Source organism: Lynx canadensis, chromosome B2 (assembly GCF_007474595.2).
Source record: "Lynx canadensis isolate LIC74 chromosome B2, mLynCan4.pri.v2, whole genome shotgun sequence".
NCBI lineage: Eukaryota > Metazoa > Chordata > Mammalia > Carnivora > Felidae > Lynx > Lynx canadensis.
The window spans coordinates 123242569-123267939 of record NC_044307.1 but is presented as its reverse complement, the minus strand read 5'-3'; the positions used below and the strand labels follow the sequence as shown (position 1 = coordinate 123267939).

At 37.2% G+C, this 25371-nt stretch overlaps 1 protein-coding gene across 1 annotated transcript in view; it reads right to left on the bottom strand.

Annotated features, from left to right (window-relative positions):
* Nucleotides 1-25371, bottom strand: part of PDE7B (phosphodiesterase 7B) — a 321880-nt gene that overhangs the window by 269052 nt on the left and 27457 nt on the right. The window lies entirely within an intron of this gene.

Here is a 25371-nt window from a genome sequence, read left to right as displayed (position 1 = left end):
ACTGCAATTTCACTAAAAAAAATTCTATTAATTCCTTTAAAAATACCAGACTTTATACATAAAACATGGAATTCACTTATAGTTGCTTTAAGAAGAAATTTAATGTTTCGATGCTGTTTTCAGGTCAGCTAATTAAAATTACATTCCAATTTGTCCATGGACCGCTTTGGACCTATACTTGAACATAGTTCTTCCAATATTGTTTGGTCCATACAGACCACAGTAGAGTATGGAGAAAGAAAGTTCCAAAATCTTGAAATGTCCTTTGGTATCTTCACCCCTAAAGTAACTCTAAGACCTTCCCAAATACTGGGGGTGCCTGTACATGTGCCCTGTTCTAGCTAAGACAATAAACTGTAAGTATTTTGTTTACTCATGCTCACGGAGGCAGCGTGTGGTAGTGAAGAAAATTCAGGTGGGGGAAACACACAGAATTGGGCTAAAATGCAAGCCTTCACCAGCTGTGTAATCTTTGGGAAATGACAACCTCCCTACAACTCAGTGTCTTCATCAATAAAATGTTACTAAACAGCTTTGTTCACACAGTTTTTACATAGATTATATAGATGTGAGTTGTCTAGTATAGTATCTGGTGCAAAAAATCTGAATTCGCTCCCCCATCTATTCATTCTGTTTCTATGTCGTTATTCCACATTATCTAGTAACTAACTATATTCAGAGCCTAGAATAATTAGGTATCATTAAGTGTTTTTGAGTGGAAAAATAAGCAACTTATTGCCTGGATAGCATAGTGGTTAGATTTTGAAGCCAGATTGCCTGATTTGGGATCCTAATGCCGCTTGCTCAGCTGTGTGTCTTTGGGCTATTTACCTCAGTTCTCTGATCCTCAGTTTCCTAATCCATAAAATCAGAAGAAAAACAAAACCAAGTCTACAAGGTTGCCGGAAGGATTGAACAGACTGTGCCTATCATGTATTAAGAGGTGTATGACTTTTAACTAGTCTTGTTCTTATAGTCATATTTATATTCGGTAGAACACAATTACCAAATCTAATTGACTTTATTGTGTCAAGCTGAGATGACAAAACACAAATTATATTTTCTTGCCAGGAGAGTCCTTTAAAATACTGCCAACAGTTAAGCCATAAACCCAAGATATGTCACATTAACAGCAGGACTGGAGATCAAATCTAGGATCAAAATAAGAATAATTAGGTATGTTTTTCCAGCTGTCCATCTGATGATCACTCATCAGCCTTCTGTACTGAAATTAGGAGAAGGGCATGGCAAGAGGAATATTACTTAGAGGGTTTGACAATCTCAAGCATCCCGTATTTCACATAACTATGTTCTGTTACAGTTGATGTGTAAAAAGGAGATCTTGCTTTTATTTTCCACATGAGGTCTATTGCTGACTCAGGGCACAAAGAAGAACAAATTGTGTAATTTGAGTTGAGAGAAATCATTTTTGCAGTTGTTCTTTAAAAAAAGAAAAAAACCCTCACATAATGAGCCAAAACTTGCCTAGAGATCTGTGTGCTCTGCTTCCATTGACGTCACTTGGAAGTTGTGTGGGCAGAAATTGGCTGACTTCCTCCAGCATGTCTTTTGAAAACTGAACATACTGAAAAAAATGCACCCTTTTAATCTCAAACTACAGTAGGGGTAGAAGCATCATAAGCAATTTTCCTGTTTACATCTAAACAAACACCTATACAGCTCTGAGAGCCACATTCACAGAATAAACCTTCTTAGTTTCTGGTAAAAGGAACAGTGTCCCCTCTATCTGAAAAAGGAATTGTAGGGCGTTACAGCCAACGTGTCTTTTAGAGATGATCTTGTTTAATTCCTCCGTTGTTTAGATATGGAAGTTGAAACTGAGAGAAATTCAGAGCTGTTCCCAGTGTCAGACAGGGTCCAAGACAGGATTAGAACTCAGGCATTCTGCTTTCTAGTTTCTGCACAGTTCAGGATAATTAGAAGTGTAATAATCAACGTTTCTCCACACTAATCCCTTATTATGTAAACCCTACGCATTGAAGTAACTGTTTTTGAAAACTAGGGGCTTAGTGTACTGTAGAAGTTACCAATTGTTGAGATGCAATAAACTAAGCATGATCTGTTGGAATTGAATAAGTGGTGGAGACAACTGGAGGCTCATAAAATGCTGTGGGGTACAGCTGCTCCCTGGCGTGCTGCTGTGTATCAATATGGAGCTTGAGCCTTCCACCTGGGCCTTCTCAGCTCCATGTACCCTACTGGCCATAGTTCAGAGAGGCTACCCCTTGGGGACAGGAAGAAAAGAGTACCCCCAACTCTACTTCAGCTCCCCACTCCTTTCAGGCTTATTCTTTCAATAATCATTCACCTATTCATTGAGAAATACTTGTTGGACATTTAATATGAGCCAGCCTATGAACCTCCCGCTATAAAAAACATTTTCAAGTTCAAATTTTAAAGAATCACTTAATATGGATGGATAATTACTATTTATCCCACCCAGTAAAAGATCCCACATAAACTACAGTCAGTTTCAGAAATCATCCACCTCATATAAATAAGAGGAACTATATTTTGCTCCCAAGCACAGTTATTACCCTATTATTTAACTAGACTTGTAAATTTACATCCAAAGGAGCTCTCTATGCATGTAGAGCTTTCCCAGTTCTGCTCTGTGTCATTATGCTTCTTCCTGAAGAGCAGCATTCTTCATTGGCAGTGGGTGATCTCGTTTGTGGCTGTATGGCTTGAATACACTGGCAGTTGTTGCCACTTTAGTTCCTTTGATAAATGTCTGTGATGGTCAGATTCCTAGCGGTCGTGTGAGTCCAAGATCTTATTTTCCCCACTGTAGGCATTGGTGCTGCATGGACTATGGCATCCAAAAATCATTGGGAAAAAGTTGTTTGTAAGGCTTTTAGAGGGGCCAACAGCATTCAGATTCATGGTGGCAAAGAACTAGTTATGGAGAATAAAAGGTTTGCATCAGTGTAACATGTACTGCAATTGAATACTGCTTAGACACTTAAAGTGGAGCTAAGAGAATCTTTACTATCATCAACACTGAAATAACTGTGAGAAGGTCCAAAGACAGATATCCTAGCGATTGGAAATACTGAGTACGGAAGGCTAATCTATATGTGAGGATTTTGAAAAAAAGAATTATATAATAAGGAAATCACCATACAGATACATAGGAGATACATGTAATGTAACAACTAAAAGAAAATATTTAAGAATTTGACTCCAGAAATAGCGAACAGGTAGACATACCTTCCATGAAACTGGAGAAAGACATGGGGAGACAGAAAAGATTAAAAGAAGAAGAAGAAGAAGAAGAAGAAGAAGAAGAAGAAGAAGAAGAAGTCAGGATGGAAACCAAAAACAACAAGCTGAATTAAAGATACCTGAGTGAAATAGAGTAGAATTAAAAGGAAACTGTAAGAGCATTCAAAATACCTGAATTCACATTGGAAAGAATAAAGATCAGAATTAATACTGCAGACAGTTGAATCAGAGAAAAAAATCATAGGAAACTCTTTAAGAATGTAAATATGATAGGTATGGAGGACTATATACAAAAAATCCAACCTGAAGTTTACTGATGTTCTTAAGAAATTGAAAGAAGCAATGATCAAGACATAATTAAAGAAATATTTTCTTGTGCTGAAAAAAATCCATATACTCAGATTGAACATGTTCACTATGACCTAAGAAATTAAATTTAAAAGATAAAATAGAGAAGTGTTCCTACTAACAAACTACATGGCAGAGGTTTTCCCTTATTAAAAGATAGCGTAATTTATAAAAATAAAATCTAGGTGACCTGGGGGAAAAGTTAACTACAAAGGAATAATCTTAGACTAACTTCAGATAGCTTGTTGACCACATTAAATTCTCAAATCTAAGAAAACAGCTAGAATTGGAGATTTAAAGGGCTATTAAAGATACAACATTAAATTCTAGAAATCAGGTAAAGAAATAACTAGAGTTTTGAGATTAAAAGGATGTAAACAGAGAATCATAGACCCAAATAGTTGTCATTCATGGACATATGTGAAAACAACAGAAAAATTTTGTCATATGTACAAGGGTTTATAAAATATATTACCCATGAATATTTCTTAAAAATTTGCAAAAGGTCATTTAAAATGAAAGAGACAAGTATCAAAGACAAAAAGTCTAAAAATGAATAGTTATATTCTTATTCTTATTTCATAAGTAATAATTGCTATTCATAATATAGAAAGAGCTCTTATCAATCAATACAAAAAATACAAATATCCTAATGGAAAATTGATATAAATAAGCAAAATGGACAAAGAAATACATTTTTTATTACTCATTTTAGAATACATTTACTCACATGAGTAATCAAAGAAAAATTAATAAAAGCAAAACTATTACATATCAGCTTTTAACTTAATCAGTTGGAAGATTTGGAAGATTATATATATACATACATATGTATGTGTGTGTATATATAAAAATACATACATATATTTCAATGTTTATTTTTGAGAGAGAGAGAGAGAGAGAGAGAGAGAGAGTAGGGGAGGGGAGGGAGAGGGAGACAGAGGGTCCGAAGCAGGCTTTGTGCTGATAGGAGAGAGCCCAATGCAGGGCTTGAACTCACGAACTGTAAGATCATGACTTGAGCCAAAGTCAGTCACTTAACCGCCACCCAGGTGCCCGGCCATTCCCTTTTGTTTTATAATTTCATATATTTTTCAAAAATTTTCTGCTACTTTATAAGCAGAAAAATTAAGTTTGGTTATTTTTTTTTACCCAAGAGTTCACTTAGGGGACCAAATATGTGCTTATTAATTCATCAGGTAATTATTGAAGTATGTGATAAATTTCTTCTGGAGTTTATATGATATTTACTGGCAAACAGTAAAATCTACAATTTGCAACCAGTGTGAATTGCCTATTCAGTACATATTGCTTTTTTTCTTCTTTGCGAACAGAATGTCAGTTTTGATCTGGGTAGCAATGTGTCCTGCCACAGTAGGATATATGCTTTTAAAACTTTCTTCCAGCCAGAAGTGGCCATTTAACATGCTCTGTTCAATAAAACTCGAGAAGAGTCTGTAAAGGCTTTTGCTTTTCCTGATACAAGCAGCAGACATAGTTTGTTGGCTCCCTCCCTTCCTTATGACTTAAACCTGGATGTGATGTCTGGAACAGCAGCAACAATCTTGCAACCATGACAGACGAGAAGCCTGAGGAAAAGACAGAGGCTTGCAGAGATGGTGACCTTGACATAATCCAGCTATTGAATCAAAGCTGACTGCCTCTTCAGTTCTCCACGAGAAGAAAGAACCTATATGTAAGTCAGATTTTCTATTGTTTTTTGTAGTCAAATGAATACTGATAATCCATGATACTAAATGCTTTCTGATTTTTAGTTGTCGGGAAGCATTGCTAAATTAAGTGCCCAAACTGAAGTAAGCAGTTCAAATGCCAATTTTCTCTTCTTTTTATATTATCTCAGTCCAACATTTATTCCTAATTGCCTGGCTTTATATTGCATAATTTCGTTAGAATCTTAAATCCTTTAGGGGCGCCTGGATGATTCAGTCAGTTAAGCTACTTTAGCTCAGGTCATGATCTCACGGTTTGTGGGTTCGAGCTCTGCATCGGGCTCTAAGCTGACAGCGTGGAGTGTGGATCCTGCTTTGGATCTGTGTCTCCTTCTCTCTGTCTGCCTCTCCCCCACTCACGCTCTGTCTCTCTCTATTTCTCAAAAATGAATAAACTTTAAAAAAATTGAAAAAAAAAGATTACTTCTTTAAAAAAAAGAATCTTAAATCTGTTAGCAAGTCGGTAAAATTCATGTACAAAGTATATTTGTACTTTTCTCTGTTGCCGTCTGCCCTCACTGACTTTCTCTTCTGTGTAGTTCACCTTCATGGTGTATTTTACACTGACATAAACAGGGTCAGTCATTCTGTTGTCTTCAGCAGGCAAGGGGCTTTGAAAGAGAACAATAATAAAAATAGGATTCCCCTATTCTTAAAAAACATGAAATCAAGTTGAGAAGATTAAGACACACACTTTTATTCTCTGTCTCTCTATCTGTCTGTCTGTCTGTCTCTCTCTCACATACACACACACACCCCAATGGGAAAGTATTTCTAAAGTTTCAAAAAAGTTTCATTCAAGCACTCTCAGAGTTCTTGCTTGTGCCAAGCACTGCCCTGGGTTTTAGTGATGTGAAGGTGAGAAAGACGTGTTTCTTATCTCATGAGGCTTACTGTGTAGGCGAAACATACCTGAAAATGATCATTGTGACAGCACACTATTTTGCAAGCACTCCGATGGGTGTAGGCTGTGTATCTGAGGGAGGTACCTGGGAGTCCTTCTTGAGGGAACCTACATCTAGACAGATGAGGGTGCTAAGCTGGATTGGAAGGCAGTGTTCCAAGAGGAGGAAAGAGCATGAACACACACTGAAGGGGGGGGGTGGGTGAGTTGTAAGTATTTAACTATTGCCATAGCAGTAAGTGGAAGGAAGGGAGGGCCAGAGAAGGAGCTGGAATGCACATAGCAGCAGGATCGTGGAGAGCTTCCCAAAGCTCGGTTTATCTGTCAGTGACCCGATGCACCGAATCAACATATTCAGGTATGAACATGTTCATCTGAAGCAAGGCTCCTGCACAGTTAGCTCCACCTCTGGCTCTAATCCACCCCTCTACTCCTGTCCTTCACCCAATTGTGACTGCATCAACGCAAGGAGAATGAATTGTCCTCTCTCTGCTTTCTCATATATCCATCACTTGGCACATTCTAGGCCTGGCCTCTCCAAAAGTCGTCCTCCATTTTGTTCAACAGTTACACTTCTTATAAGCGGCACCGAGTTTTATAGCTAGTTACAAAGAAATGTATCAGATATGGAGGAAGACGTGTGGGAAAGGGTGCGAGATTCTTAAAATGTTTGTTTTACAGGAAATGAGAAGATAGGTACATTTGGGGCGGACGCAGTAGACCCTGGGATGAGACATGGAAGCTGAAGGAGCAAGTGCTAGGTGAAGGAGAGGTAGGAAATGCAAGCCTATTTCTTTTCTGCGAAAATTTCCCTCCTATTCTTTTTTCCCCTACCTTTTTCTCTTGGCTCCTCCAGGAACACTAATGCTAATGGCTTAGCAAGCCCTATCAGTATGCAGCAGAAGCCTTTATTTACAAGTAGAAAGCTCTGCCTGGTTCTAATGCATTAAGTGTTTTCCTGAGGCCTTATTTCCATTCCCAGGCTACAGTGGGTGTACTTTTTAGCCTCTATTTCCACAGTGTTCTTGCTCCTAACAGCCCTGCAGGAGCCTACAACCACATTTAACTCTCATCTTTCTTAAAACTCTTACAGGCAGACCAGCACTGAACTTAAGGTACATAAGATAAGGTCAAGAATGGACATAACTAGTGTAAGTGAATTACCCATGGGCCCAGCAGCATTAGTACTTATCAGAGAGAGGCCATAGGATACCAGATCTCTTTCTAGTTCTGGGGCAGACTTTTCTCTCCCTGATACGGTTATTATGGCACCTCGCATTTGGCAGCAAGTTCATCTGTTGTGTTAGAAGTAAACTTGAGTTTGTTTCCCAGGACTTGATTAAATAGCATCGACTTTGGACATATAGTCCTCAGCTTTTACTATTCATTGTCCTTATTAATGTATTTCGAGTCATTTGCTACTTTCTTTCTTAATGATATAAAGTTCTTTATTGCAGGTGTGCCTCTGGGTACTGAGAGACAGCCTTCATATTATTGTCAATTCAGAGCCTAACTTTCAAAAAAAGTTTATCTCATTCCTGTATTTTTATTCCATTACACAATTGCTTTCATTGAACAAACAGGATTTGTCTCCTTTACCTGATTTGATGGCTTCTATACATATTTTAATGATAATTCTTTAATATGTTTTTATTGTAGTCCCATCTCAAATAGAAAGGCATTAAATCAAATTATCCAATATTTAAAATTGAACTACAATTCCTTTTCTGCAAACATTTTCTTTAAAAAAAAATAAACCTCTAAAATCAATTTTTAGTTTTTCAAGCTCGATTGAAATTTTATTTACAGAGTAGGAATTATGATTGAACCCACCTGGGTAAATATGTTCTCAGATTTAGAAGGACCCATCTTATACCGATGTGCCCAAATGCTTCATTTTCAATTTAAATGACATGTTCAAGCTGTATTGCATGTTTCACCATAGCTGGGTGGGAAGTTAAATGGCAACCACACAACTCCTTTGGCCAGGTTAATTGTGTGGAGCTCATCGGAATTATGCAATTTGTAAGTGCATTTTTGGATGGTGGGAATATGGAAAGCTTTTGTTGTTGGGGTCTCTCCTCTCTCCTTGTGTCTCCATTTGGAGACATATTTGGTTCCTCTCTTAGAACAGTCTCTCTTGTTTCCTCCCATCAAATCATCTTTTAAGGAAAATGGGAATCAGTTATAATTCTTGTTATTGTGGTTTTGCAGAGACTTTAAAATGTTTGATTTCCCAACTCTTTGGGATTCTTCATAAACTAGTTTGAAGTCAAGAGTTAAGGTATTTTTCACCTGAATATATATATAGTTCATACCATTTTAAATAACAGTATAAATTAATAGTGTAGATTAAAAGAAAAATAATACTTGAAATAGAATCATATGATAAACTGATAATTACCTTAAAATATTTAACAAATAAACCTCCCCAAACTCCAGTTGGCATAGAGATAATGCATGTAGGTGTAGTCAATATTTTGACCTCTAAACATTTGAAAATACCAAGATAGTTTCAGAATAAAACTTTGTGTGATTGGTTTTGTTATTGATATTTTAGTAGTTTCCATAATTGGCATATTCTTAATGGCTCCTTCAACTAATTTTTGGAAGTAGGTGGGATATAAATTATGCATGAAAATAGAAATAAATGGATCAGGTTTTTAACTAGAATAAATGACTTTGGTGACAGCTTAAAAGATACACTTTAAATCACTTCAAAATTTGAAGTCAAATGTTCTCTTTTTACTTTAGTGACAATGGTATAACTATTCTTGGAATTAAGAAGATATTGTCATTATTAATTTCTGGATAACAGATTATTAATTCAGAGCCTATAATTGTGTATCTGCTATGTGCTTGTCATAACAGGAGACACAGCATGAGTAAGAATGAGTTTCTTTTTTTTTTTTTTTTTTTTTTTAGTGTTCATTTATTTATTTATTTTTTATTTTTTTTTTATGAAATTTATTGACAAATTGGTTTCCATACAACACCCAGTGCTCATCCCAAAAGGTGCCCTCCTCAATACCCATCACCCACCCTCCCCTCCCTCCCACCCCCCATCAACCCTCAGTTTGTTCTCAGTTTTTAACAGTCTCTTATGCTTTGGCTCTCTCCCACTCTAACCTCTTTTTTTTTTTTTTTTTCCTTCCCCTCCCCCATGAGTTTCATTCCTACAGGTGTTTACAATTTGGTAAAGTGTCTAAAAGAAGACAAAACAAGGTAAGTGCATAAGTGAGCTACAAAATCAATACATATGGGTTCAAAGAGAGGCAAGATTATAGATAGAGGGGAAATAGGAAAGACTTTCTAGAACGTAAGTTCAATAGTGAAGATGGAAAAAAAAAGTACATATTCCACCTATACATGTTCAGTTTGGTCTACTGCAAATACACTGTTCCTAAAACATAAACCATCTTTAATAAAGATTTTGAGGGGCGCCTGGGTGGCTCACTCGGTTGAGTGTCTGACTTCGGCTCAGGTCATGATCTCACACAGCTCGTGAGTTCGAGCCCCGCGTCGGGCTCTGGTGCTGACAGCTCAGAGCCTGGAGACTGCTTCGGATTCTGTGTATCCCTCTCTCTCTGCCCCTAACCCACTCACATTCTGTCTCTCTCTCTCTCTCTCTCAAAAAATAAATAAAGATTAGAAAAAAATAAAAATAAATAAATAAATCAGCTTGTTATAATTCATATGAAGGTGACTAGCTGAACATTTCAAATCATACCTTCTGTATATAAACTTGCCTGATGCCCTTTAATAACAATCCACATTTGACACCAACCAGTTTTATCATTCCTGGTTATTTTCAGTTATCAGGAAATTGAATAACATGAAAGAAGTGGGCTATTATAATATATTCCATTATCTGATATTATGTCAGTATCGACTTCAGTAATTAATCAATGACTAGGACTGCTTTTATTTCCTTTCATGTACTTCACTAGAATATGTAAGTATCTCCTCAAAATAAAATTAGGATTATAAGACCTTAGAAATCGATGGTTCAAATAGCTTTTTTGATACATCAGCTATAAAAAATAAAGTGTTATGCTAGTCCTATGAGGCAAAATCCATTAATAATGTCATTGGGAATGGCACTTGATCTAATAGTATCAACTGTATTTGCTTGTTCTGTTTACTTCAGATTGGTTATTTGATTCCCAATTTTCTGAAAGCAAGTGCAATTGAGCTGTTCTCACCAAATGTAATATAAATTAAAGATGTATTTTTCAGAAGCCCCAAAAGAGAACATGAATGAATATAAGGTAATGAGACTGATTTCTACAATTAACATGCAAAAGCCTCTTAAAATAACTTCTGTTTAACTTTCAAAACTCAATGTGTTCATTCAACAAACATCTGAGAATCCACTAGGACAATAATAATAATGATAGAAAAGAAGAAAATCAATTTAAGTCTGTATACATAGAATTAAATTCCTAGTATTCATTTTTTAAATCGAAATATAATTTATATGCATTTTTAGGTGTACAACATAGTGATCTGACATTTGTATATACTGCAAAATGATCACTACAATAAGTCTAGTTACCATCTGTCACCATACAAAGATACAATTTTTTTCTTAAAAAATTTTTTTTAATGTTTATTTATTTTTTTGAGAGATAGAACATGAGCAGGGGAGGGGCAGGGAGAAGGAGAGACAAAATCCAAAGCAGGCTTCAGGCTCTGAGCTGTTCAGCCTGACGTGAGGCTCTAACACACAAACTGTGAGATCATGACCTGAGCAGAAGTCAGATGCTTAACCGACTGAGCGCCCTGATACAGTTTTTTCTTATGACAACTTTCAGGATTGACTTTCTTAGCAACTTTCAAATTTGTAATACAATATTCTTGACTGTCATCACCATGATGCATATTATATCCCCATGATTTATTTATTTTATAACTGGTAGTTTGTACCTCTTGATCCCCTTCACCCATTTCATCCACCCTCCATCTCACCTCCCCTCTGGCAACCACCAGTCTGTTCTCTGTATCTATGGGTTTTGTTCTGTTTCGTTTGTTCCTGTGTTTTATTTTTTAGATTCTACATATAAGTGAAAAGTATATGTTTCTCTCTGTATGACTTATTTCACTTAGCATAATACCCTCAAGGTCTATCCATGTTGTTGCAGATAGCAAGATTTCTTTCTTTTTTATGGCTAGTTTCTATTATATATATTTATACACATACATATAGCATATTCTTTATTCATTCATCTATCAGTGAACACTTAGGCTACTCCATATCTTGGCTATTGTAAATAATGCTATAATGAAAATAGGGGCACATATATCTTTTTGAATTACTGTTTTCATTTTCTTTGAATGAATACCCAGAAGTGGAATAGCTGGATCATACGATGGTTCTGTTTTTAATTTTTTTGAGGGCCTCCCAAACTGTTTTCCACAGTGGCTGTACCAATTTACATTCCCATCAGCAGTGTATGAGGGTTTCCTTTTCTACACATCCTTATCAACACTTGTTTTTTCTTGTCCTTTTGGTAGCCATTTTGACAGGTGTGAGGTGATAGCTCATTGTGGTTTTGATTTACATTTCTCTGGTTACTAGTGCTGTTGGGCATCATTTCATGCACCTGTTGGTTACCTGTATGTCTTCTTTGAAAAAATGTCTATTCAAATCCTCTGACATTTTTTAATTGGATTGCTTTTGTTTGTTTATGTGTCATTGAGCTGTATGAGCTCTTTATATAGTTTGGATATTAACCCCTTATTGGATATATCGTTTGCAAACAATTTCTCCCATTCAGTAGGCTGCCTTTGTATTTTGTTGGTGTCTCCCTTCACTGTGCAGAAACCTTTTCATCTGATGTAGTCCCATTTGTTTATTTTTGCTTTTGCTGCCATTGTCTTTGGAGTCAAATCAAAAAAATATCACCAAAAGCAATGCCAAAGAACTTACTGCTTGTTTTCTTCTGGGAGATGTGGTTTTTGGTCTAACTTTCAAATCTAGTATTCATTTTCAAAATTCAATTTCTTGGGTATCAATGATAGATCATGTGCTCTTCTAGCTGGAGGGGTGGGGGTGGGGCAGGAGGAATTACAATAATAAAAACAACTAGCACACGTTCTTCCCCCCTGGAGCTTACAGTCTAGCTGTGGTAAGCATAGCAAAAGACACAAGGTAAATATGGCAGGCTCCTTTCAAAAGAGTTTGAAATCTAGGGGAGAAGGTGGCAGATATATAATTACAAAGTAGAAAATGCTTTCTTTTCTTAACTAGGGTTATTATAAAAATCCCTCGGCGGGGGGGGGGGGGAGGGTTGGGGATTTTTCAAAATTCACATGCCTGAGTTTCACTCCAGACCCAAATGAATAAAAATGATTGTCAGTGGAACGCTGGCATGAAACACTTTCTCCAGATGATTCTGGTATGGACCTCTGGTTAAGAACTCCTAGTCTGGAAGTCCTTTTAATCTCTTGCCTCAATTCACTCTGACTTCATTGTAATACATTCATGACTTTAACAATGCTCTGAAGGTTGCCTTGCTTTTCTCAGCATTACTAATGAGACATGTGGATGGAATTCTTAACCCATGGTAAGAATAGATAAAATTAACTGGCCATTTTAATGTCTGGCATATACATTCTTCCTTTGTCCCTAATGATCTATGACTTTATGTAGACTCATCTCCATAAGGATTTTTATTTTAACGAGTGTCACTCTTTCAGATTCTTTTCATTTATCATTTCTTATTACTCTTGGGTTCTCATCTTGAAATTATAAGTATTGCTTCTGCTTTGAAATCTAGTTTTCCTAACACAGCACAATATGCAGTTAAGATCTTGTCAGAAAGATTAGGAATGTCTCTGCTCATTGGCTTGGCCTGGGAGAAAATATATGGCACCTGTAAACACAGCATCACTTTTGGAATGTGACATGGTAAAGTCAAAACACATCGTACTCCGTGAAGATGTGTAACCAAAGCCTGTTTGCAGCAGAAACCCTCTGAATCCTGCAAGCAGGTGAAAAAAGGGCTTGTCACGTCACTTCCCATTGCAAGAAAGGAAACTATGCCTTTCTGCTGTACTACCAACTTAAAAATAATATATGAATAAACACTTGAACTTTTAGTAGTTTCTCGGAGAGGGGGTTGCTCATGAGTCGAGAATCATGAGTAGAGCAGGGGCACCCAAAATATCACAGCACTCAGGTGACCAGGGCCATTTTCAGATTAGCAATTTCTGCATTTTCCTCCATGGACTTTGAAAAGTGTCTGTTTGCTTTCCTGGGCTCAATACAACTTGTCCCACACCAACAAAAAAAAGCGAGGCTGTATTCGATTCCTCTTTCAATCCTTCTCCACATTTTCCTCCTTCTACTTATTTTTGTAGATCTATAATGATCTCAGGGAAGATGATGCTGATCCTTGGAGAGTTATGATGCACACTTAAAAATGCTAGGTGTACTGATGGGCATTCTGGGTTACTAGTGGAGTCAAACTGCATATTTGAGGCTGTGCATATTTTCTTACCCTGCCGAACATGAATCATTTACATTCACCAGAGTGAAACAAATCCATAGCAGTGCTCTCATCTGCTACTTTGGCCTGTCTGAATGCACAGAAGATTCACAGCTCCAAATACCACAGGGAATGCCTAGAACCTGTCCAATGAACTTTCGATGTTAACAAATCAGAGACTAAAGAACAGTTTTGACTTGTCCACCACATTCCAAAATTATGTTTCTTTAGAAATCTCTGATAATAGAACTTTTTCTTTGAAAATGTTGTTTGAACAGAGCAAGTTTGTAAATTATTATGTATCATACATACTACAAAGTAAAAAAAGAATATAACTGATGTCCTTCCCTTATTCACACCCTGAGGTTAGTGTGAAAAACAAGCAAGATCTTCCAGCTGGAGCAAGCTGGACAGAGTGGGCTCAGAGCCAGGGTCCTCTCGGGTCAGACTGGCAGTGGTTCAGCAAGAGCCTGAATTGGTTTAGACCTACATTCTGATATAGGCCTGGGGCTTCTGTTGGTAGAGCATATTATCCAAACCTCAGGATTCCTCCAGAATGAACCAGTTTCCTGAAGGGAATCTTAAGACATCCTTGAGAATCTACAAATTGGCATGACCTATGGAGATCAAACTGCTGAGTGAAGAGATTCCATTTATGTTCTAAGGCAAACTCCAGAAAAGAAGTTCTCCTCCACACTGAATTTAGGTTCAAAAACAAGTAGAATATATTGCTACCATAGTAAAGGAAGATTACAAACAAATAGTAAAATTTAGAGGAGGAAAGAAGGCTTATAGGGACTATTTCATTGTGGGTTAGTCAAGAAGGAGTACCATTCCATTTTTTAAAGCTTTATTGAGGTATAGTTTATACACCATAAAATGCACCACTGTAAGTCTGAAGTTCTACAACTGTCAGTTTATCCAGCGGTGCAACCATCTCCACAATCCACTTTTAGAACATTTCCATCATCTTCTAAAATATCCTGTTATTCAGTTTGCAGTGAGTTGCCATTCTGACCCCCAGCCTCAGCAGGTACTCATCTGCTCTGTCTGTAAACTGGTCTTTTAAAAGACATTTCATATAAATGGCATCATGCAATATGTGGTCTTCTGTCCTGATTTATTTCACTTGCATAATGTTTTGGAGGTTTATCCAATTGATGAATAGATTCTATTGAGTGGATAGCCCATATTATTTTTACCCATTCACCAGCTAATAAGCATTTGAATTGTTTCTAGTTATTGGCTATTATGAATAACACTTATATGAACATTCACATACAAGTCTTGGTGTGGACATATGTTCTAATTTTTCTTGTGTCGGTACCAAGGAGTGGAATTGCTGGGCCATATGGTAAGCAAACATGATTTTTAAGAACTGTCAAACTGGTTTTCTAAAGTGGCTGTACCATTTTTTATTCCCACTGGAAATATATGAGACTTCCAGTTTCTCTATATCTTCACTGACCTTTTGTATTGTCAGATTTTTGGAACACAGCTATTTCTAGTGGACATGTAATGATATCTCACTGTGATTATAGTTTTCAGTTCCCTAATAACTAATGATATGGAGCACCCTTTCATATGCTTATTAGCTATTTGTAAATCTCGTGTTTTGGAGAGAGGATTTACCAACTTCTTCATGTCACATTAGCTGGATGGCCCACCCATCTCCTCCACCTTGAAATGTTCTCTTCTTTTGTCTTCTGGGGCACTATGCACTTAAGCTTCTCATCCTCTCTCTGGCCACTCATTATCAGTCTTTGTTATCCCCTCTTCCTCCACTTGACTTTTAAAAGCTGGCGTTTCTCAGGGTTTAGTTTTTAGATTCTCTTCACTTCTCACTTTATTGTTTTCTTATTCATGTTATTTAAAAAAAAATGCGTATTCATTTTTGAGAGAGAGAAAGAGAGAGAGAGAGAGCACGAGCATGGGAGGGGCAGAGAGAGAGAAAGAGAGACACAGAATCTGAAACAGGCTCCAGGCTCCGACCTGTCAGCACAGAGCCTGACACAGGGCTCAAATTCATGAACCGTGAGATCATGACCTGAGCCGAAGTCAGACGCTTAACCAACTGAGCCACCCAGGAGCCCTTAATTTATGTCATTTTTCTTCAAATGTCAGAGTCATGATGTTAGTTTCCAAATTTATATCTGTAACCCAGACTTCTTTTCAGAGTTATAATCAATATTCTGACTGCCTCCATAAATACTTCACTTGAATAAGTCATAAGTATCCTAAATTCTGCAACATGCCCAGAACGGAACAACAGTCTTCTCCATAAGACCTTCTCATTCTCCTTCCTTCTTTGCTTCCTTCCTAACTTCTGCCCTTTCTCCCTTCCTCCCTCTTTCCCACAATCCCTCCCTCCCTTTCTCTGTGCCTCCTCCTCCTCCTCCTCATTCTTCTCCAGTATTCTCCATCAAAGTAGTGATACAATAAGCTCAGCTGCTCCAGCCATAATCCTAGGAATGATACCTGATATTTTTCTTTGTCACATTCCACATTCAACCATTCATTACTCCCTGCTAGCTCTACCTTCAAAGTATGCATCAAGGGGTGCCTGGGTGGCTCAGTCGGTTGAGCATCTGACTTTTAATTTCCGCTCAGGTCATGATCTCACAGCCCGTGAGACTGAGCCCTGCATCAGATTCTGCACTGGAGCCTGCTTGCGATTCTCTCTCTCCCTCTCTCTCTCTCTCTCTCTTCCCCTCCCCTGCTTGCACACACACACTCTCTCTCTTTCTCTCTCAAAATAAATAAATAAGCATTTTTAAAAAAACAAAGTATGCATCAAATCCGTCAGTTATTTTCCATCTCCTTTCTCCCCCCTCCCCCACCTTAGTACAGTCATCATTGCTGGGCAGACTGCAAGAATCTCCCTATAAATTTATTCTCCACATGCCAGTGAGAGAAATATCTTTAAAATAAAATTCTGATCATGTCGCCTCCTGTAATATGGACACACACACTTAAAATCAGTTAATTGCTTCCCATTTCTTTTAGACTAAAATCTGGAAAACATAACATAACCTGGAAGAGCATCACTCAAGCCTTGTCTAGAGCCATTCCTTCCTCTCTTCTGAAGTCCAGCCATAACAGCCTTCTCTTTCTCTTCTGAAGTTGAGTATATGCTGTTTCCTCTGTCAGCAAAACCTCTCCCCAATCTGCTTCAGCTGATCAACGTCTATGCAACTTTGCATTCCTCTTTAACTAAATGTCTCTTCATCGAGAAAGACTTTGGATTACCTAGTATTCATTCCCCTGCTTAAGCACTCCAATCATAACATGTACTTCCCTTATCCTAGGTGTAAACAAGTAGTTATTTGCATGGTTATTGATATCATGCTTATTCCTCAGATTCTCAACTCCATGAAAATAAGGACTCTGATTTTTCATCACTGCATTTCCTGAACCTAGAAGAGCTAGCTCAAAACAGGTGCTAATGAGTATTGTTTGTTTAAATGAAGCAGTAAGTAAATTAATGCCTTGAAGTTCTCTTCGAGAATACCAAGACATATTTTTTCTAACCGAGAATGAGGAATAATTATGAAAATTCATCTGGATTGAATATTTTTAAAAATTCACTTCTAACTCAGAAACCTCATAATTTTAGGGGCTCCTGGTTGGCTCAGTCGGTTAAGCATCCGACTTCGGCTCAGGTCATGATCTCGCAGTCCGTGAGTTTGAGCCCCGTATCAGGCTCTGTGCTGACAGCTCAGAGCCTGGAGCCTGCTTCATATTCTGTGTCTCCCTCTCTCTCTGCCCCTCCCCCACTTGTGCTCTGTCTCTCTCTCTCTGTCAAAAATAAATAAACATTAACAAAAAATTAAGAAATCTCATAACTTTAGACATTTATAGTACCTATGCTTGTTTTCCTTAAGTGTATGTTCCTTGGGGTAGATCATGTTAATTACATTTGCCTTCTGGGTATTCAGAAACCATAGTTGGAAAAGGATTTACAAACATTGAAAAACAAAGCCACCCATACTTCACTGTTGACAGTAGTTTTACTTCTTTGATCTATGTTTCTAAATAATCCAAGATAGTGACATTTATTTTATACCATAATAACCATAAATGAATAACAAAAATTATTTTAATGATATTTATATCTATATATCCATATCTGTATCTATATCTACATAATCTTATATATATACATTCTCTTAGGTTTGCCAGAGCTCAGAGATGTCAGATAATTTATCATGTTACAAAGATAATTACCCAGAAGTATAGGTATAAGCCCTTGGAAGCAGCACAACATAATGGCTACACACTTAGACTTTGCAATTGGAATGATCTGATTGTGTGGCCTTGGGCAGATGACTTAGTTCTTCTAAGCCCCCATATTTTTATCTTCATAAGAGGCTCATTAAGATCGTAGGTTATTGTAACAATTACATGAGATAACAGATAAAAGTACTCAGTGCACTAGCTGGCATGGAGTAAGAATTTAATTAGGGTAATAGTATTAGAGATGGAGAGAATTAAGAGATGGTATTCCAAAAGAAGAAATGAGGTAGGTAAACCCAAAGAAATATCCAAGGAAATTGTAAGCATAGTGGAGTAAAGAATTGGAGAGTAGCAGGAGATGAATTGTCATAAGGTAGGTTGTGACCAGATACTAGAGGAATCTAAACATAAGGCCAAAAGATTGAATTTGGTGCTAAAAACAATGAGAAGCTATTGAGAAAGAAATATATGAGATTTTTTAGTTTACACCAGGCTTAGACCTGGCTATAAGAAACTGCCATAAGTTATGCTTATTTGGAGCAACTAACTAAGCTTTTCCAAATGTGGATAATTGCGAGGGTATAGATCAGCATAACCAATTAAGCCCTTTTCAAGAAAAGAAAGCCCTTAATTAAAATAGTGTCTATAAATACTGGTTAATAACAAAGTATAAGCCTTTGATTAACAATTTTGATAGCAGAATGTAGTATGGACGTTTAAATAAATACCAACACCTAAGTGTATATTTAGTATCTTTTCTTTGTCAATACTGTTACCATCATTACTTAATCTAACGGGTATATTCACTTTCCCAATCTAAGCACAACATTTCAGGTTCTCTTATTTTTTCTAGTGGGATCACAGTTTAGGGAAGAATTCTTTTTTCTTAGGTTTATGCAATTAATATGCAGAGAAATTACAAAATACCCCAAAGCAAGACTTAATATTGTATCTCCAGCTCCTACCATGAAACTTTACCCAGTACAAATGCTCAGAAAATATTTGTAAATATTTGTTAAGGGAAAGAAGGCAGGAAGGAAGGAAGAAAGAGAAGGAAGGAAATATTGTTACTGTCTCATAGAGGTCCATTTGTCACAGATGTTGCCTCTCCAAAGGGCTGTCTCTTATTTTCCTCAATATTTAACATTTTTTAAAGAGAACTGCTTATAAATGGAGATAAGCACTGGTTTTGTGACAGGTTAATGTAGGAAAAGTGATGTTTCCAAAAATGAAATATAGAATTGACTGATAATAGAGAGACCAAAGCCTGGAAGACCATTGAAAAGATGTTTACCATTATACAGCTTCACTGAGATGCACCTTTAAGCCAAGGTGGTAGCAGTGAGAAGGGAAAAAAAGCAGATTCTCAGGCCATCATGAAGAAAAGACTCATTGAACACCATGAATATTTGGCTGTAAGGGTGGAAGGAAGTGAAAAATTCGGAGATATCAAATATGACTAAAACCAGTCTCTGAAATAGAGAAGAACAGAAATATGATGACAGACTAGAAAATCAAGAGTAGAGTTGGATCTGGAACTTTAGAAGGTCCAGAATGCAATTTCACACAAGTGAAAGAAAGAGCCAGCACAGAAATCCCCCTGGCTTTTACATGAGTTGATATGGGCTCTGCCACTGACTAGCTACAAGATTGTAGGGGACACCTGCAATCTGCTGGGTGTAAGCTCTTCATCTGTAGAATGCTACGTGGGTTAACTGGTCCCTATAGTCCTTTTAACTCAGAATTTCTAATTTTGTTACTTTGACTCTTAGGCAGACAGACCAGAGGCAGAGAGTGAAAGACAGAGAATGGATGGGGCATCAGGAATCATGAAAAGAGCAGCAGAAGACAATGAAAAAGATACATGCATGACTTAGGGCCCTACTGTTCAATAAATGTCTTTTGACTAATGAGTAAGATTAGAAATATAAAGTGTTCCCAAGAACAAGGGAAGAGTGGGTTCTAGAAAAAAATGCTGCTGCCAACAGCATTAAATGCCACAGTGAGTAAAAGAGAATAAAACCCAACAAGGGCTTCTGGATTTGGTGTGTAGGATACCAGTGACCTTAAGAAGGTACTGGGGGGGCGCCTGGGTGGCTCAGTCGGTTAGGCGTCCGACTTCAGCTCAGGTCATGATCTTGCAGTCCGTGAGTTTGAGCCCCGCATCGGGCTCTGTGCTGACAGCTCAGAGCCTGGAGCCTGTTTCGGATTCTGTCTCCCTCTCTCTCTGACCCTCCCCCATTCATGCTCTGTTTCTCTCTGTCTCAAAAATAAATAAATGTTAAAAAAAAATTAAAAAAAAAAGAAGGTACTGGGACCAGGGACAGATTTTGACATGAATTCTAACAGCTGTGGTTAAAGAAGGATACAAGAAGGGTCCAATTTGACTGTGGAGGGAGAACAAAGCTAAAGTATCACAATTCCAGATCTCAGATATACTACAAAGCTTTAGTAATCAAAACAGTACTGGGCTGGCACAGAAATAGACACATAGATCAATGGAATAGGATAGTGAGCCCAGAAATAAACCCATGCTTATGTAATCAATTAATCAACCACAAAAAAGGCAAGAATATACAATCGGAAAAAGACAGTCTCTTCAACAAATGGTGTTGAGAAAACTGGACAGCTACATGCAAAGTAATGAAACTGAACCATTTTCTTACACAATACACAAAAACAAACTCAAAATGGTTAAAGACCTAAATATGGGATCTGAACCCATAAAAATACTAGAAGAGAATACAGGTAATAATTTCTCTGACATCAGTTGTGGCAGCATTTTTCCAAATATGTCTCCTCAGGCAAGGGAAACAAAGGATAAAATAAGCTATTGGGACTACATAAAAATAAAGATAGCCTACTGAATGGGATAAGATAAATATTAAGTAAATAAATATTCATTTTTTTCAGAGTTTAGCTCCTCTTCTCCCTTTATATTCTCTTTCCATTTTGCCCACATCAGATAATTTTAATTCCAGTAAAATGAGACATCACTTTCTATATTTGAGGCCCATGCCTTGGGTAGCCTAAGTATTTATATTATAAATTCTCAAAACTTCATATTTTCCAAATATTTCAGCATTCCCACCCTTCCAAGTTGATCAGGTACACCAGTGTGATAAGTAAGGTTGGTCCCTGCCTGCCACAAGCTCCCTCTTGCCCTTCCCTCTCCGTGACCTAGTGACGCTCAAACACACAAAAGGAATCCCCTCATATCTTCTGTTTGTATATTCCACTCTGGCCTCCCTGACAACAAAGGCACTTGCGCCATACTATTACTTGCTATTTACCCAAGGAAAACAAAAAACACTAATTTGAGAAGAAATATGCACCCCTATTTTTATTGAAGCATTATTTACAATAGCTAAGATAAAGAAGCAACATAAGTGTCCATTGGTAGATGAATGGATAAAGAAGACATGATACAGACACACACACACACACACACACACACACACACACACACTGGAACATTATTCAGCCATATTAAAGGATGAGATCTTGCCATTTGTGGCAACAAGGATGGACCTAGTGGGTATCATGCTATGTGAAATAAGTGAGACTGAGAAAGACAAACACCATATGACTTCACTCATATGTGGAATCTAAAAACAAAACAAATGAATAAACAAAAAGCAGAATCAGACCTATAAATACAAAGAAACCGATCACTGCCTGAGGGAAGGTGGTGGGGAGATGGGTAAAATGGGTGAAAGGGAGTGTCAGATACAGACTTCTAGTTATGGAATGAAAAAGTCATAATAATAAATAAAAGGTACAGCACAGGGAATATAGCCAATGGTATTGCAGTGACATTGTATGGTGACAGATGGTCGCTATACTTGGGGTGAGCATAGCATAACATGTAGAGATGTTGAATCACTATGTTGTAAACATGAAACTAATGTAACATTGTGTGTCAACTAAACCCAAAAAATTAAAAATAAAAAAAAAACTGCTCTAAAAAAGAAAGCCTACTAAACATAGATAATAATCTTCATTCTCACGATAGAAACAATCTGGTTAACAAAATAAAAATTACAAATCAAAAGTGGTAAAGAGCCTGCCTTCTGAAGCTGCATGGTACACGCAGTGGAAAAACTGCTTTAAAACCTGCATAGACACGAGGAAAAGATTGGATACTTTTACCTTCATCACCATTATTTTATTTGAGAAGTGAAAATTGCTATACATGGAAATCTTAAGGAAAAAAGTGTTGTAATCCATCTGTTCAGTCTGCGAAGTACACTTATCACTGAATAGGGTTTAAATTGAGGATATAAGAAAAAGTGGCAGAAGGATTGATAAATGGAAAGGGAGAAATTGAGAATGTTCAAACTGAAAGAAACATAGTGGAAGATAATTTGATATTGAAGGGAAACAAACAAACAAGGGGCCAGGAAGCAGGAGAAAGGAGGGAAAGAAATATAATCTTTTCTCAGCTGAAGACTTTTTACATGAATTGCATAAAATGTTTTGGTCAGCACTATGAAGAACTTAGGGAAGCAGGAGGTAATTTAACAAAAGTTTTTGTTCTCAGGTGGTCACATTGTATGCTAATAAACAAGGACTGGGTGTGATGCAGATATCCGAGAGGGGAATTAGTCACGAACATTACACTTCAGCTTTGAGTGATTCCCCTAGACAAATCAGGCCAGCTGTCTCAATTCTCATCCCAAATCTAATCACTTGCACATTTAAATCTGACTTGAGGAATGGTTCTAGAGCATATTATTAAATATACAGGAAAAGGATTTTACTGCTACATAATAAGGAATACACTTATTCTAAACCTGTTCTACAAATTGAAGCAAGAGGGAGGGTGGGAGAGGTTAAGGTAAAGAGGTTGTCTTCAATTTAGTTTTCAACAATGTGTAACAAAAAGAGTTGTATAATTATTTCAATTACACAATGCAATTATTTAAACTTCATTCTTCTAGAGTAGTTTGAGTTTCTCTAATATAGATTAGATTTCCCTGTAATATAGAGAAAGAGGAAGGAAGAGTCAGAGATGCTGCTAGTGCCTTGTAAACAGATTCCATTCTGGTGTCGGGGCAAGTCGGCTTTCTTATAGTAAATTTCGGCTTTATTAGCATATTGCTCTTTATTGTCTTAAAGCCTATGGTTTCTCTAGATTTACACATCATTGTAGTAGGTATGTGATGTTAAAAACATTGCAGGACCTGGATATTAACGTGCAGATTCCAGCCCTGAACTTAACTTTTTTTTTTTTTTTTACAAAATTGTGATTCCAACACAGACTCTGTCAAAGATATGCCTGCCGTCTAGCCTGATAAAACAGCACAGACCAATTGCATGTTCCAAAACTTAAATGCAATAAAAGCAAATGATGCATACCCACCCTGTGGGGCCTCTGTACTTCCCAGACTCCGAAATACACTGAGGGAAATGTGCAAACACCAAGCCTGGTCTGAGATTTACCCTGACATGACTCTTGCCTGGAAAAGAAAAAAAAAATATTTTTCCTTTTCGGCATTTCTGAGATTGGAAGTATTAGCAAACTTATAATTTTGTTTATTCACTGGCTGAACTCTAGTATTATCTAGATTGCAAAGAAAGCATCCAGACAACTGCCTTCTTCCTGCTTGCCTCACCCCCTGAATGCAACTTTCCCTCTCTCTCTAGCAGCCCCAAATGGACATTATTTAGCTAAGCTGTTTGAAATCCCCTCTGCTGAAGGATTTCTTCTATGTGGGAATCTTGGCTTTAATTTTCTTTGCCTTTCTCAACTCAAGGGCCCAGTGGATGATCAGCTCCAAATTCTCTTTTGCTGAAATTCCAGGATAGAGGAATAAAGACAAATGTACTTCTTCATACTCAGGATGGTGCTCCCACGCCTCAGTTTCAATCCTGTGATACTTTCGGTTTTCCCACTTCCCATCTGAAACCTCCTCCTAGCCATCAGATTGTCTGCAGTGTTTTCCCTACTTCTACACGTTCAATTTACCATTCCGACTGGTCATACTCTTGCCTGGGATGTTCCTTCTCTAACTGGTTAAAAAGGGACCCTTGATTCCATCCATGTAAACATATGCTACTTGGCTCAGGGTGTCTGCTCAGTAAGTGTTTGATAGATGAATAAACTCAAGAGACCCTCAAGTTATCCACCAACATTTCTGCTCCCAAAGAATGGGGACAAGAGTGGAGACTTCCCCAAGTAGATTCTCTGTTTGGTGGACTAGCTGAGGTCCACGTTTTTTCTTCTTTCGACCTTCCCTCTGAACCCTGTTTTGTTGATAGGCATCTCAAGCCAAAGAGGGTCAGGCTGGGCATTTATAGGAGTGATGAGCGTCAGCAACATTAGTATGTGATTTGTGGGTGAATTTTCAGTATGTGTATGAAAACAAAGATAAGTGAATTTTCTAGACCACCTGCCTTCATGGCTTGCTCACTGTTCTGCTCCACTATATTAACAGAAAAATCGAGACTTTGGGGTTGTCCTTATTTATTTAATTTTTTGGTAGATATTTATATTTTTATGTAATTTTATACACACAGAAATTTATTTCTGTTTATATCTCTCTCACTGTCTCAAAGTCCTTTATGTAGGCAAATACCAATATGATCTGCAAGCTTACAACTTATGGAATCTCTATATTGAGTTGGTAGGAATACTTGTTGATTGCTACAGGGTGACTGGGCACTCTTTCTCTAAGCTGTCAGTATGTGCACTTATAGGCACAGGGAATGCCCTCCCCTATTTGCCTTCAAATTATTCTTTGTCTCATTTGTGCATATTTTGGCTCTCTAACTATATTTTCTTAAGGGCGAGGATTATGTCTTAAAACAGTATTCTTTTACATCAACATTGAGCAAAATCTGGTCTTTATAGTTAGGTGTCTAAAAATGCTACTGAGATGAGTCCTGGTTAAACATTTTTTACAAAGTGCATTAATAAAATACCTCTCTTTTTGTAGGTCCTGCAGAATTTGCCTGAGCTAATGAAGAAGTGGCACTGTTTTGAGAGCTTCACAGTATCAGTATGTAAACAGACCTTGAGTTCTAGGCCTGGTTTCCTTGCTGATCAGTTCTAAATATTATTATTTACTATAGGTGTTGATGTTTTGACTGGTTTAAGTTTTTCTTTAAAAAAAAGATACACAAGTTTGGAGAATTGTTATCTGTTCCCTTGTTTGTTTGTAGAGGGGAAAAGGTCTATTTACTTCATTCCTTCTACAGAACAAAATATTTTATATTTAATATGATACTTTTTGAAGCAATAAAAGGCTTCTTATTCATCTTTGTCCCCTTTTCCTTCATGCCATGGTATACCCAGTTCATAGTAACCATTCAATAACTGCTGAAATGCTTTTTATTATTAATAATTACATAAGGCCTTTAAAAGCATATGAAAATGGGAAACCACAAAGTCAAAAATGGATGAAAC